Here is a 14,207-nt window from a genome sequence, read left to right as displayed (position 1 = left end):
AAGTATGTGAAAAGAAATAGCTCCCCCTAAATTTGTGCATTATGTATGATTTGCGTTTGAATGCAAATGCACAATCGATTAGGATCATGGGTTACTCTTCCATGTCACATACAACTTGGTGGTGCGAATAAATTATATGAATGAATAATAATGCACATAACACCAAACAAGCAAGTGAATGATCATCACATAGGTAGATCAAAGGTAATAACATGGTAGCATCAAACAAACAAAGCGTATGATCAAACACACCTCTAAATGGATAAAGTCATCCAAAAGACCAAAAGTTTTGAAAATAAAATGCAAATCTCTCCCTCTCGAAGCCCTATTTGATCTACGCACTTCTCCCCCTTTGGCAACAAGTTACCAAAAAGTTCAAAGGTCTAGAACTAAGCGTCTCTTTGGGCACAATCTCCTATGGTAGCTCATGATGGAGTGGACAAGAGAGCATGGACGAAGGCTTCTGCAGAAGTCCCTGGAGCTAGAGGTGTAGACACTCGAGGTGCACGAGCAGGAGGTGAAGCTTGAGATGATTAAGATGGTCTTGCTTCCGGAACTGGCACAATTGTTGACATAGTCTAGGCCCTGAACTGAGTGGTTGTAGGAAGGGGCAACTCTTCATCATCATTGCTCGAGCGTAAAATCTTCACTGAATCAACTGTTGAGGAACGTAGTAAATTCAAAATTTTCCTACGCCATACAAGGATCTATCTATGGAGAGACCATCAACGAGCAAGAGGGAAGAGCATCTTCATACCTTTGAAGATCGCTAAGCGGAAGCGTTACTATGAACGCGGTTGATGGAGTCGTTCTCGTAGTGATTCAGATCGCGGTGGATTCCGATCTATGTGCCGAACCACGGCACCTCCGCGTTCAACACACGTGCAACCCGGTGACGTCTCCAACACCTTGAACCAGCAAGGAGGAAGGAGAGGTTGAGGGAGAGAGCCCAGGCAGCACGACGGCATGGTGGCGGTGGAGCTACGTGGAACTCCAACAGGGCTTCGCCAAGTACCGCGGAGGACGAGGAAGGAGAGAGGTAGGGCTGCGCCGAGAGAGAGAGAGTTCATCTCAAATCGGCCCAATACCCCTAGTATTTATAGGAGGGAGGGAGGAGGGTGCGCCACCTGTAGGGTTTACACCCTAGGGGTGGCGATAGGGTGGAGAGGGCAGGGCGGCGCCCTAGGTGGGCCTTGGGCCCCCTCCCACGCCTAGGGTTTGCCCCCTCCACCTCCTTGCTGCGCCTTGGGCTGGGTGGCAGGTGCACTAGCCCACCAAAGGGTTGGTTCCATCCCACACTTGGCCCATGTAGCCTCCCGAAAACCTTCCAGTAGTCCCCCTAAACCCTCCCGATGGCCCCCCGAAACCCTTCCGGTGGTCCCGGCTCATTGCCGGTGATGCCTGAAACGCTTTCGGTGTCCAAAACCCTTCATCCTATATACCATTCTTTACCTCTGGATCATTCCGGAGCTCCTCGTGACGTCCGGAATCTCATATGGGACTCCGAACAACCTTCAGTAACCACGTACACTATTTCCCTATAGCCCTAGCATCATCGAACCTTAAGTGTGTAGACCCTACGGGTTCGGGAAGCATGCAGACATGACCGAGACACCTCTCCGGCCAATAACCAACAGCGGGGTCTGGATATCCATGTTGGCTCCCACACATTCCACGATGATCTCATCGGATGAACCAAGATGTCAAGGATTCTATCAATCCCGTATGCAATTCCCTTTGTCTATCGGTATGATACTTTCCCGAGATTCGATCGTCGGTATCCCTATACCTTGTGCAATCTCGTTACCGACAAGTATCTTTACTCGTTCTGTAGCACATCATCTCGTGACTAACTCCTTAGTAACATTGAGCTCATTATGATGATGTTCTACCGAGTGGGCCCAGAGATACCTCTCCGTTACACGGAGTGACAAATCCCGGTCTCGATTCGTACCAACTCAACAGACACTTTCGGAGATACCCATAGTGCATCTTTATAGTCACCCAGTTACGTTGTGACGTTTGATACACCCAAAGCACTTCTACGGTATCCGGGAGTTGCAAAATCTCACGGTCCAAGGAAATGATACTTGACATTAGAAAAGCTTTAGCAGACGAACAACACGATCTAGTGCTATGCTTAGGATTGGGTCTTGTCCATGACATCATTCTCCTAGTGATGTGATCCCATTATCAATGACATCCAATGTCCGTGATCATCTATTGATCAACGATCTAGCCAACTAGAGGCTTACTAGGGACATCTTGTGATCTATATATTCACACATGTATTACTGTTTCCGGTTAATAAAATTATAGCATGAACAATAGACAATTATCATGAACAAGGAAATATAATAATAACTACTTTATTATTGCCTTTAGGGCATATTTCCAACAGTCTCCAACTCACACTAGAGTCAATAATCTAGTTACATTGTGATGAATCGAACACCCATAGCATTCTGGTATTGATCATGTTTTGCTCGTGAAAGAGGTTTAGTCAATGGGTCTGCAATATTCAGATCCGTATGTACTTTACAAATATCTATTTCTCCTTTCTGGACGTAGTCCTTGATGGAGTTGTAGCGGCAATTGATGTGCTTGGTCTTCCTGTGAAATCTGGGCTCCTTGGCTATGGCAATAGCTCGAGTGTTGTCACAGAAGAGTGTTATCGGGCTTGATGCACTTGGAATCACTCCAAGGTCGGTGATGAACTCCTTCATCCAGATCCCTTCTTGAGTTGCTTCTGAAGCATCTATGTACTCTTCTTCACATGTAGATGCTGCCACGACGTCTTGCTTGCAGCTGCACCAGCTGACTGCCCCACCATTCGAAACATAGACGTATCCGGTTTGTGACTTGGAGTCATCCGGATTTGTGTCGAAGCTAGCATCAGTGTAACCCTTTACGACGAGATCTTCGTCACCTCCATAAACGAGAAATATCTCCTTAGTCCTTTTTAGGTACTTAAGGACATTCTTGACCGCTTTCCAGGGTTCCATACCGGGATCACTTTGGTACCTCCCTACCAAACTTATGGCAAGGTTCACATCAGGTCTGGTACACAACATGGCATACATAAGAGAGCCTACGGCTGAAGTGTAGGGGATGGTACTCATCTTCTCTCTATCTTCTGCCGTGGTCGGGCATTGAGTCTTACTCAATATCATACCTTGTAACACAAGCAAGAACCCCTTCTTTGACTTTTCCATATTGAACTTCTTCAATATCTTGTCAAGGTATGTACTTTGTGAAAGACCTATGAGGCATCTCGATCTATCTCTATAGATCTTGATGCCTAATATGTATGCAGCTTCTCCAAGGTCCTTCATTAAAAAACTTTTATTCAAGTAGGCCTTTATGCTCTCCAATAACTCTATATTATTTCCCATCAACAATATGTCGTCCACATATAGTACGAGAAACGCTACAGAGCTCCCACTCACTTTCTTGAAAATACAGGCTTCTCCATAAACCTGTATAAACCCAAACGCTTTAATCATCTCATTAAAGCGAATGTTCCAACTCCGAGATGCTTGCACCAGCCCATAGATGGAGCGCTGGAGCTTGCATACTTTGTTAGCACTCTTAGGATCGACAAAACCTTCTGGTTGCATCATATACAACTCTTCCTTAAGATAACCATTAAGGAATGTTGTTTTGACGTCCATTTGCCAAATTTCATAATCATGAAATACAACAATTGCCAACATGATTTGGACTGACTTCAGCTTCGCTACGGGAGAGAAAGTCTCATCGTAGTCAATTCCTTGAATTTGTCGAAAACCCTTTGCGAGAAGTCGAGCTTTATAGACGGTCACATTACCGTCCGCGTCAGTCTTCTTCTTAAAGATCCATTTATTTTCTATGGCTCGCCGATCATCGGGCAAGTCCACCAAAGTCCATACTTTGTTCTCATACATGGACCCTATCTCGGATTTCATGGCCTCAAGCCATTTGTTGGAATCCGAGCCCGCCATCGCTTCTTCATAGTTCGAAGGTTCACCGTTGTCTAACAACATGATCTCCATCACACGGTTGCCGTGCCACTCTTGTGCGGAATGTACCCTCGTGGACCTTCGAGGTTCAATAGCAACTTGATTCAAAGTTTCATGATCACCATCATCAACTTCCTACCCAGTTGGTGTAGGCGCCATGGAAACATTTTCCCGCGCTGTGCTACTCTCCGGTTCGAGAGGAGGTACAATTACCTCATCAAGTTCTACTTTCCTCCCACTTACTTCTTTCGAGAGAAACTCTTTCTCTAGGAAGTATCCGTTCTTTGCAACAAAGACTTTGCCTTTGGATCTAAGGTAGAAGGTATACCCAATTGTTTCCTTAGAGTATCCTATGAAGACGCATTTCTCCGCTTGGTTTGATCTTCTTCGGTTAAAGTTTCTTCACATAAGCATCGCAGCCCCAAACTTTCAGAAACGACAGCTTAGATTTCTTTCCAAACCATAATTCATACGGTGTCGTCTCAACGGATTTAGACGGTGCCCTATTTAAAGTGAATGTTGCGGTTTCTAATGCATATCCCCAAAATGATAGCAGTAAGTCGGTAAGAGACATCATAGATCGCACTATATCTAATAAAGTGCGATTACGACGTTCACACACTCCGTTACGCTGTGGTGTGGCAGGCGGCGTAAGTTGTGAAACAATTCCACATTTCCTCGGGTGTGTACCAAACTCGTGACTCAAATATTCTCCTCCACGATCAGATCGTAGACACTTTATTTTCTTGTCACATTGATTCTCAACCTCACTCTGTAGTTCTTTGAACTTTTCAAATGTTTCAAACTTGTGCTTCATCAAGTAGACATATCCATATCTACTTAAATAATCGGTGAGAGTGAGAACATAACGATAGCCAACACGAGCTTCAACATTCATTGGACCGCATACATCGGTATGTATTATTTCCAATAAGTTGGTTGCTCGCTCCATTATTCCAGAGAACGGGGTCTTGGTCATCTTGCCCATGAGGCACGGTTCGCATGTGTCAAATGATTCAAAATCAAGAGACTCCAAAATTCCATCAGTATGGAGTTTCTTCATGCGCTTGACACCGATATGACCAAGGCGGCAGTGCCACAAGTATGTGGGACTATCATTATCAACATTACATCTTTTGGTACTAACACTATGAATATGTGTAACATCACGATCGAGATTCATCAAGAATAAACCACTGACCAGCGGGGCATGACCATATAACATATCACTCGTATAAATAGAACAACCGTTATTCTCTGATTTAAATGAGTAGCCATCTCGCATTAAGCAAGATCCCGATACAATGTTCATGCTCAAATCTGGTACTAAATAACAATTATTAAGGTTTAAAACTAATCCCAAAGGTAGATGTATAGGTAGTGTGCCGACGGCGATCACATCGACCTTGGAACCGTTCCCGACGCGCATCGTCACCTCGTCCTTAGCGAGCCTTTGTTTATTCCGCAGTTCCTGCTTTGAGTTGCAAATGTGAGCAACAACACCGACATCAAATACCCAGGAGCTACTACGAGCGTTGGTAAGGTACACATCAATAACATGTATATCATATATACCTTTGACGTTGCCGACCTTCTTATCCGCTAATTATTTGGGGCAGTTCCGCTTGCAGTGACCGGTTCCCTTGCAATAGTAGCACTCAGTCTCAGGCTTGGGTCCATTCTTTTTCTTCTTCTCGGCAACTCGCTTACTGGGTGCGGCAAGTGCTTTGCCGTCTTTCTTGAAGTTCTTCTTACCCTTGCCTTTCTTGAAACTAGTGGTCTTATTGACCATCAACACTTGATGCTCTTTCTTGATTTGTGCCTCTGCAGATTTCAGCATCGAGTACAACTCGGGAATGGTCATCTCCATCCCTTGCATGTTGTAGTTCATCACAAAGATTTTATAGCTAGGTGGAAGCGACTAGAGGATTCTGTCAATGACAACATCATCCGGAAGTTTTACTCCAAGCCGAGTCAGACGACTGTGCAACCCAGACATTCTAAGTATATGCTCACTGACATAACTGTTCTCCTCCATCTTACAGCTAAAGAACTTGTCGGAGACTTCATATCTCTCGACCCGGGCATGACGCTAAAAAACTAGTTTCAGCTCCTCGAACATCTCATATGCTCCATGGTGCTCAAAACGCCTTTGGAGCCCCGGTTCTAAACTTATAGCATGCCGCACTGAACCAGAGAGTAGTCATCACTCCGCGACTGCCAGGCGTTCTGAACGTCCTGGGCTGCCGGGGCAGCGGGAGGATCACCTAGCGCCGCATCAAGGACATAAGCCTTCTTGGCCACAATAAGGATGAGCTTTAAGTTACGGACCCAGCCCGCATAGTTGTTGCCATCATCTTTCAGCTTTGTTTTCTCTAGGAACGCGTTGAAATTCAGGTTGACGGGTGCGTTAGCCATTGGATCTACAATATTTTTAAAGATAACTTTTAGACTAAGTTCATGATAATCAAGTTCATCTAATCAAATTATGTAATGAACTCCCACTTAAATTGACATCCCTCTAGTCATCTAAGTGTTACATGATCCATGTCGACTAGCCCGTGTCCGATCATCACATGAGACGAACTAGTCATCAATGTGAGCATCTCCATGCTGATCATATCAACCATACGACTCATTACATAATTACGTGGCCATGTCTGTACGTGCTAGACTCGCCGAGTCAACCTAAGTGTTTTGCGTGTGTAATCTGGCTTACACCCATTGTATGCAAACGTTAGAATCTATCACACCCTATCATCACGTGGTGCTTCGAGACAACGATCCTTCGCAACGTTGCACACTTAGGGAAATACCTTTCTCGAAATTTTATGAGGGATCATCTTATTAAGCTACCGTCGTTCTAAGCAATAAGATGAAAAACATGATAAACATCACATGCAATCATATAGTGACATGATATGGGCATTATCATCTTTGCCCCTTTGATCTCCATCTTCCGGGCATCACATGATCATCATCGTCACCGGCATGACAGAGTGATCTCCATCATTGTGTTTCCGTGAAGTTGTCACGCCAACTATTACTTCTACTACTATATCTAGCCGTTAGCAATGAAGTAAAGTAATAAACATATGGCGTTGCATCTCATACAATAAATTAAGACAACTCCTATGGCTCCTATCGGTTGTCATACTCATCGACATGCAAGTCGTGAATCCTATTACAAGAACATGATCAATCTCATACATCACACATGTAACATCACATCGTTTGGCCATATCACATCACATAGCAAACCTGCAAAAAAAAGTTAGACGTCCTCTAATTGTTGTTGCAAGTTTTACGTAGCTGATTTGGGTTTCTAGCAAGAACGCCTTCTTACCTACATGACAGCCACAATGTTGATATGCCAAAGCTATTTACCCTTCATAAGGACCCTCTTCATCGAATCCAATCCGACTAGAGTGGGAGAGACAAACACCCGCTAGCCACCTTATGCACCATGCGCATGTCAGGCGGTGGAACCAGTCTCACATAAGCGTATGTGTAAAGTCGGTCCGAGCCGCTTCATCCCACAATACCTCCGGAAAAAGATAAGACTACTAACGGCAAGCAATTGATAAAATCAGCGCCCACAACTTTTGTGTTCTACTCGTGCATAGAATCTACGCATAGAAAACCTTGGCTCGGATGCCAGTGTTGAGTAACATAGTAAATTCAAAATTTTCCTTCGCCATACAAGGAGCTGTCTATGGAGAGACCAACAACGAGCAAGAGGGAAGATCGTCTTCATACCTTTGAAGATCGCTAAGCCTATGAACGCGATTGATGGAGTCATACTCGTAGCGATTCAGATCGCGGTGGATTTCGATCTATGTGCCGAACCACGGCACTTCCGCGTTCAACACACGTGCAGCCCGGTGACGTCTCCAACACCTTGAACCAGCAAGGAGGAAGGATAGGTTGAGGGAGAGAGCCCAGGCAGCACGACGACATGGTGGCGGTGGAGCTACGTGGAACTCCGACACGACTTCGCCAAGCACCGCGGAGGACGAGGAAGGAGAGAGGTAGGGCTGCGCCAAGAGAGAGAGAGAGAGAGTTCGTCTCAAATCAGCCCCAATACCCCGGGTATTTATAGGAGGGAGGGAGGAGGGTGCGCCACCTCTGGGGTTTACACCCTAGGGGTGGCGGCAACCCATGTGGGGCCAAGGGGGTCGGCGGCCTGGGTGGAGAGGGGAGGGCGGCGCCCTAGGTGGGCCTTGGGCCCCCTCCCACGCATACGGTTTGCCCCCTCCACCTCCTTGCTGCGCCTTGGGCTGGGTGGGAGACGCACCAGCCCACCAAAGGGTTGGTTCCCTCCCACACTTGGCCCATGTAACCTCCCGAGGCCGGTGGCCCCTCCCGGTGGCCCCCCTGAACCCTTCTGGTGGTCCCGGCTCATTGTCGGTGATGCCCGAAACGCTTTCGGTGTCCAAAACCCTTCATCCTATATACCATTCTTTACCTCCGGATCATTCCGGAGCTCTTCATGACGTCCGGGATCTCATCCAGGACTCCGAACAACCTTCGGTAACCATGTACACTATTTCCCTATAACCCTAGAGTCATCGAACCTTAAGTGTGTAGACCCTACGGGTTCGGGAAGCATGCAAACATGACCGAGACACCTCTCCGGCCAATAACCAACAGCGGGGTCTGGATATCCATGTTGGCTCCCACATGTTCCACAATGATCTCATCGGATGAACCACGATGTCAAGGATTCAATCAATCCCATATGCAATTCCCTTTGTCTATCGATATGATACTTGCCCGAGATTCGATCGTCGGTATCCCTATACCTTGTTCAATCTCGTTACCGGCAAGTCTCTTTACTTGTTCCATAGCACATCATCCCGTGACTAACTCCTTAGTCACACTGAGCTCATTATGATGATGTTCTACCAAGTGGGCCCAGAGATACCTCTCCGTCACACGGAGTGACAAATCCCGGTCTCGATTCGTACCAACTCAACAGACACTTTCGGAGATACCCGTAGTGCATCTTTATAGTCACCCAGTTACGTTGTGACGTTTGATACACCCAAAGCACTTCTACGGTATCCGGGAGTTGCACAATCTCACGGTCCAAGGAAATGATACTTGACATTAGAAAAGCTTTAGCAGACGAACAACACGATCTAGTGCTATGCTTAGGATTGGGTCTTGTCCATCACATCATTCTCCTAATGATGTGATCCCGTTATCAACGACATCGAATGTCCATGATCAGGAAACCATGATCATTTGTTGATCAACGAGCTAGCCAACTAGAAGCTTACTAGGAACATATTGTGATCTATATATTCACAGATGTATTAATGTTTCCGGTTAATACAATTATAGCATGAACAATGGACAATTATCATGAACAAGGAAATATAATAATAATTACTTTATTATTGCCTCTAGGGCATATTTCCAACATCAACTTCATGTTGAATTTGCTAAACGGTGGTTGTCAACTCCATCACCTTAACATCCAGGTCATGGAATTTTGTCTCCATGATCCTCTCGAGGCTCTTCTGGTTCAACAAGATCTCAAATACTTTCTTCTCCATCCCCTTGGGTGGTGCTGACCAAGAAGGACATCTGCTCATCTTTGGTTATGATCTGTGGGGTTGTAGCTGGAGCATTTCTAGCAGCCTTTCTCGTTGCTGCCTGTGCTGCCTCTCAAGCAGTAGCTGAGCTGGGATGGCTGTCGTCCATCACAACTTCATTGCCTTTGAAATCAGGCTGAGGTGGTAGGTGATACGTCTCCAACGTATCTATAATTTTTGATTGTTCCATGCTATTATATTATCAACTTGGGATGTCTTATGTGCATTTATATGCCATTTTATATCATTTTTGGACTAACCTATTGACCTAGAGCCCAGTGCCAGTTTTTGTTTTTTCCTTGTTTTTGACAATTTTCATATAGGAATATCAAACGGAGTCCAAATGGAATAAAACTTTCACGATGATTTTTTTGGGACCAAAAGAGACCCCCGAAGCTTTGGAAGAAGGCCAGAAGAGCCACGAGGGAGTCACGAGCCCGGTAGGCACGCCCTACCCCCCTCCCCCCCCAGGGGAGGGCCTAGCAGGCTCGCGACCTCCTCGTGGGCCCAACTGACGTAATTCCACAGCCATAAATTCCTATAAATACAGAAACCCCCCAAAGAAACCTAGATCCACGAAGCCACGACAATACTTTTCCGCCGACGCAAGCTTCTGTCTCCGCAAGATCCCATTTAGGGACCGTTGTGGTGCCCTGTTGGAGGGGGATTCATACACAAAGGGCTTCTTCATCAACACCATTGCCTCTCCGATGATGCGTGAGTAGTTCACCACAGACCTTCGGGTCCATAGCTAGTAGCTAGATGGCTTCTTATCTCTCTTGGATCTCCAATACAAAGTTCTCCATGATCTTCATGGAGATCTATCCGATGTAACTTTCTTTTGCGGTGTGTTTTTCGAGATCCGATGAATTGTGGATCTATGATCAGATTATCTATGAATATATTTGAGTCTCCTTTGATTTCTTATATGCATGATTTTGTATCCTTGTAATTCTCTTCAAGTTATGGGTTTCGTTTGGCCAACTTGATCTATAATTCTTGCAATGGGAGAAGTGCTTGGTTTTGGGTTCATACCGTGCGGTGTCCTCACCTAGTGATAGAAGGGGTAGCAAGACATGCATCATGTTGTTGCTATCAAGGGTAAAAAGATGGGGTTTATATCATATTGATGAATTTATCCCTCTACATCATGTCATCTTGCTTAAGGCGTTACTCTGTTTGTTATGAACTCAATACACTAGATGCATGCTGGATAGCGGTTGATGTGTGGAGTAATAGTAGTAGATGCAGAAAGTATTGGTCTACTTGTCTCGGACGTGATGCCTATATGTATGATCATTGCCTTAGATATCGTCATGACTTTGCACGATTCTATCAATTGCTCGACAGTAATTCGTTCACCCACCGTAATACTTGCTATCATGAGAGAAGCCTCGAGTGAACACTATGGCCCCCGGGTCTATTTTACACATCATATATTCAGATCTACAAAAATACCAAAATACTTTGCTGCACTTTGATGACCCACAAGTATAGGGGATCAATCGTAGTCCTTTCGATAAGTAAGAGTGTCGAACCCAACGAGGAGGAGAAGGATCTGACAAGTGGTTTTCAGCAAGGTAAAATCTGCAAGCACTAAAATTGTCGGTAACAAGTGATTGTGTGGTGAGATGATTCGTAGCAAGCAACAAGTAACAGAAGTAGCAACGGTGCAGCAAAGTGGCCCAATCCCTTTTGTAGCAAGGGACAAGCCTGGACAAAGTCTTATAGGAGGGAAAACGCTCCCGAGGACAAACGGGAATTTCTGTCATGCTAGTTTCATCATGTTTATATGATTCGCGTTCGTTACTTTGATAGTTTGGTATGTGGGTGGAACGGCGCTTGGGTACTGCCCTTACTTGGACAAGCATCCCACTTATGATTAACCCCTCTCAGAAGCATCCGCAACTACGAAAGAAGAATTAAGACAAAGTCTAACCATAGCATTAAACTAGTGGATCCAAATCAGCCCCTTACGAAGCAACACATAAACTAGGGTTTAAGCTTCTGTCACTCTAGCAATCCATCATCTACTTACTACTTCCCAATGCCTTCCTCTAGGCCCAAATAATGGTGAAGTATTATGCAGTCGAGGTTCACATAACTCCACTAGAGGAAAAACAACATACAACATATCAAATTACCAAACGAATACCAAATTCACATGACTACTATGAGCATGACTTATCCCATGTCCTCAGGAACAAAAGTAACTACTCACAAAGCATAATCATATTCATGACCAGAGAGGTAATGAGTAGCATCAAGGATCTGAACATAAACTCTTCCACCAAATAATCCAACTAGCATCAACTACAAAGAGTAATCAACACTACTAGCAACCTTAAAAGTACCAATCGGAGTTGCGAGACGGAGATTGGTTACAAGTGATGAACTACGGTTTGGATATGAGATGGTGCTGATGAAGATGTTGATGGTGACGAGTCCCCTCCGACGAGAGGAGTGTTGGTGATGACGATGGCGACGAATTCCCCCTCTGGGAGGGAAGTTTCCCCGGCAGCATCGTTCTGCCGGAGCTCTAGATTGGTTCTGCTCAAGTTCCGCCTCGTGGCGGCGGCGAATCCACGAAAAAGCTCCTCCCCCATTTTTTTTCTGGACGAAGCCCTTCATATAGCGCGCCCCTCTAGCACTTCTTCGGCCCAGTATTTTTGATAAATCAGGAAAAAATCCTTGTTGATTTTTACGGCGTTTGGAGTTGCGTAGAATAGGTATCTCAACTTTGCTCCACTTTCAGGCCAGAATTCCAGTTGCCGGCATTCTCCCTCTTCATGGAAACCTTGCAAAATAAGAGAGAAAGGCATAAGAATTGTACCGTGAAGTGAAATAACAACCAAAGAAGCGATAAATATCAACATGAAAGCATGATGCAAAATGGACGTATCAACTCCCCCAAGCTTAGACCCCGCTTTTCCTCAAGCGAAAGCCTAACTCAATAAATATGTCCACATGTTTAGGGAGAAAGGTGTCGACAAAACAAGATACGAACATGCATGCATCATGATCAAGATCAGAACAACAATACCAACATATAATCTCTCATGCTAAAGTGATAATTCCTTCACAAAGTAAAGCATGGATCAAGAACCTTACCGAGAAGTAACAACCGATAGCCTTTAGTCACTGAAGCAATTGCAATTTATCACAACATCATAAAGAGTCAAATAAGAGCTTGTAAAGCAAATCCTCATACTCAATCATTCTTTCGTTCTCTACAATTGCTACAACTCACGTGGTACTCATGAGATCAAAGTTTCAGCTGGACACGAAGAAAGATAGGGGCTTACAGTTTTGCCTCCCAACTGCTTACCTCAAGGGTAATGTCAACAATAATAATTCATGAATGCCTACCTCCAAGTTGACATATGAATATAGATCTTTCCCAAGCATATGACGTTAGCCAAGATAAAGGCGAAACAAGGAATTGGTGAAGATCACCATGACTCTTTCAAGGTAAAAAGTAAAGGTACACGATAGGCCCTTCGCACAGGGAAGCAGAGGTTGTCATGCGCTTTTGAGGTTTGGATGCGTGCCCTCTTAGTGCGGAGGAACGTCACTTTATATTGTCTCCTGTGATAAAGAACTTTATTATGCAGTCTGTTGCTTTTATGTCTTCCTCATCACAGGTTCGTATAAAGCTTATTTTCTACACACTAATAGATCATACATATTAGAGAGCAATTTTTATTGCTTGCCCCGATGACAACTTACTTGAGGGATCTTATTCAATCCATAGGTAGGTATGGTGGACACTCAAGGCAAAACTGGTTTGAAGGTTTATGGATGCACAAGTAGTATCTCTACTTGGTGCGGGAGGTTTTGGCTAATATGAGGTGGAAGAAATCGTCACATGCTAAGAGATCTCTAATCATATAACATTGTTCAGAGCCAAGCAAACACAATTCATTATGTTGTCTTCCTTGTCCAACATCTACTTCTAGGCATGCAATAGTTTAGTGAGTGTTCACAATCGTAGATGGTGTCAGAGATGATATATTTATATGTGAACCTCTCCTTCTTTATCACTTCCTATTAATTGCAACCATGACCAAGGTCTACGTTTGCCTACCCTCAACAAGTTTCAATCCTCATCCTTTTTATATGTGAAGCCATCACTTCCCATAAGACCATTACATGATATTTCATGCTTTTGTTCTATTCTCACTCTTTTGATCATGGCAAGAGGCAAAGCCCTTCAACTAAGACAATCTTTATTATATGGCTCACGAGCAAGAATACATCGGGGGTGACACAAAGCAAAACTCAAGACTAAAACACTAAGACTTTTAATCTACTAGAGAAAAATAAAACTGAAAAGGAAAACTAAAGCAAATGTAAAGGCAAACGATGTGATGGTGATACGATACCGGGGCAACTCCCCCAAGCTTGGCACAAGCCAAGGGGATTGCCCATACCAATGCTCAGTTGTCTTCCTTTGGTGGTGATGGTGGTGGATTTGTTGCAACATGAGTTTGATCCTCCGTCTTCCAAGGCATAGGTGCTCCATCATGGAAAGATGAACGAGTCTCCGGAATCCTCAAATCTGTAGCCAACTGTATTGATTTAAATCTATACTCATACTCAC

The sequence above is a fragment of the Hordeum vulgare genome, chromosome 2H (genome assembly GCF_904849725.1).
Source record: "Hordeum vulgare subsp. vulgare chromosome 2H, MorexV3_pseudomolecules_assembly, whole genome shotgun sequence".
NCBI classification, from domain to species: domain Eukaryota; kingdom Viridiplantae; phylum Streptophyta; class Magnoliopsida; order Poales; family Poaceae; genus Hordeum; species Hordeum vulgare.
Note: the sequence above shows the minus strand (reverse complement) of the source record.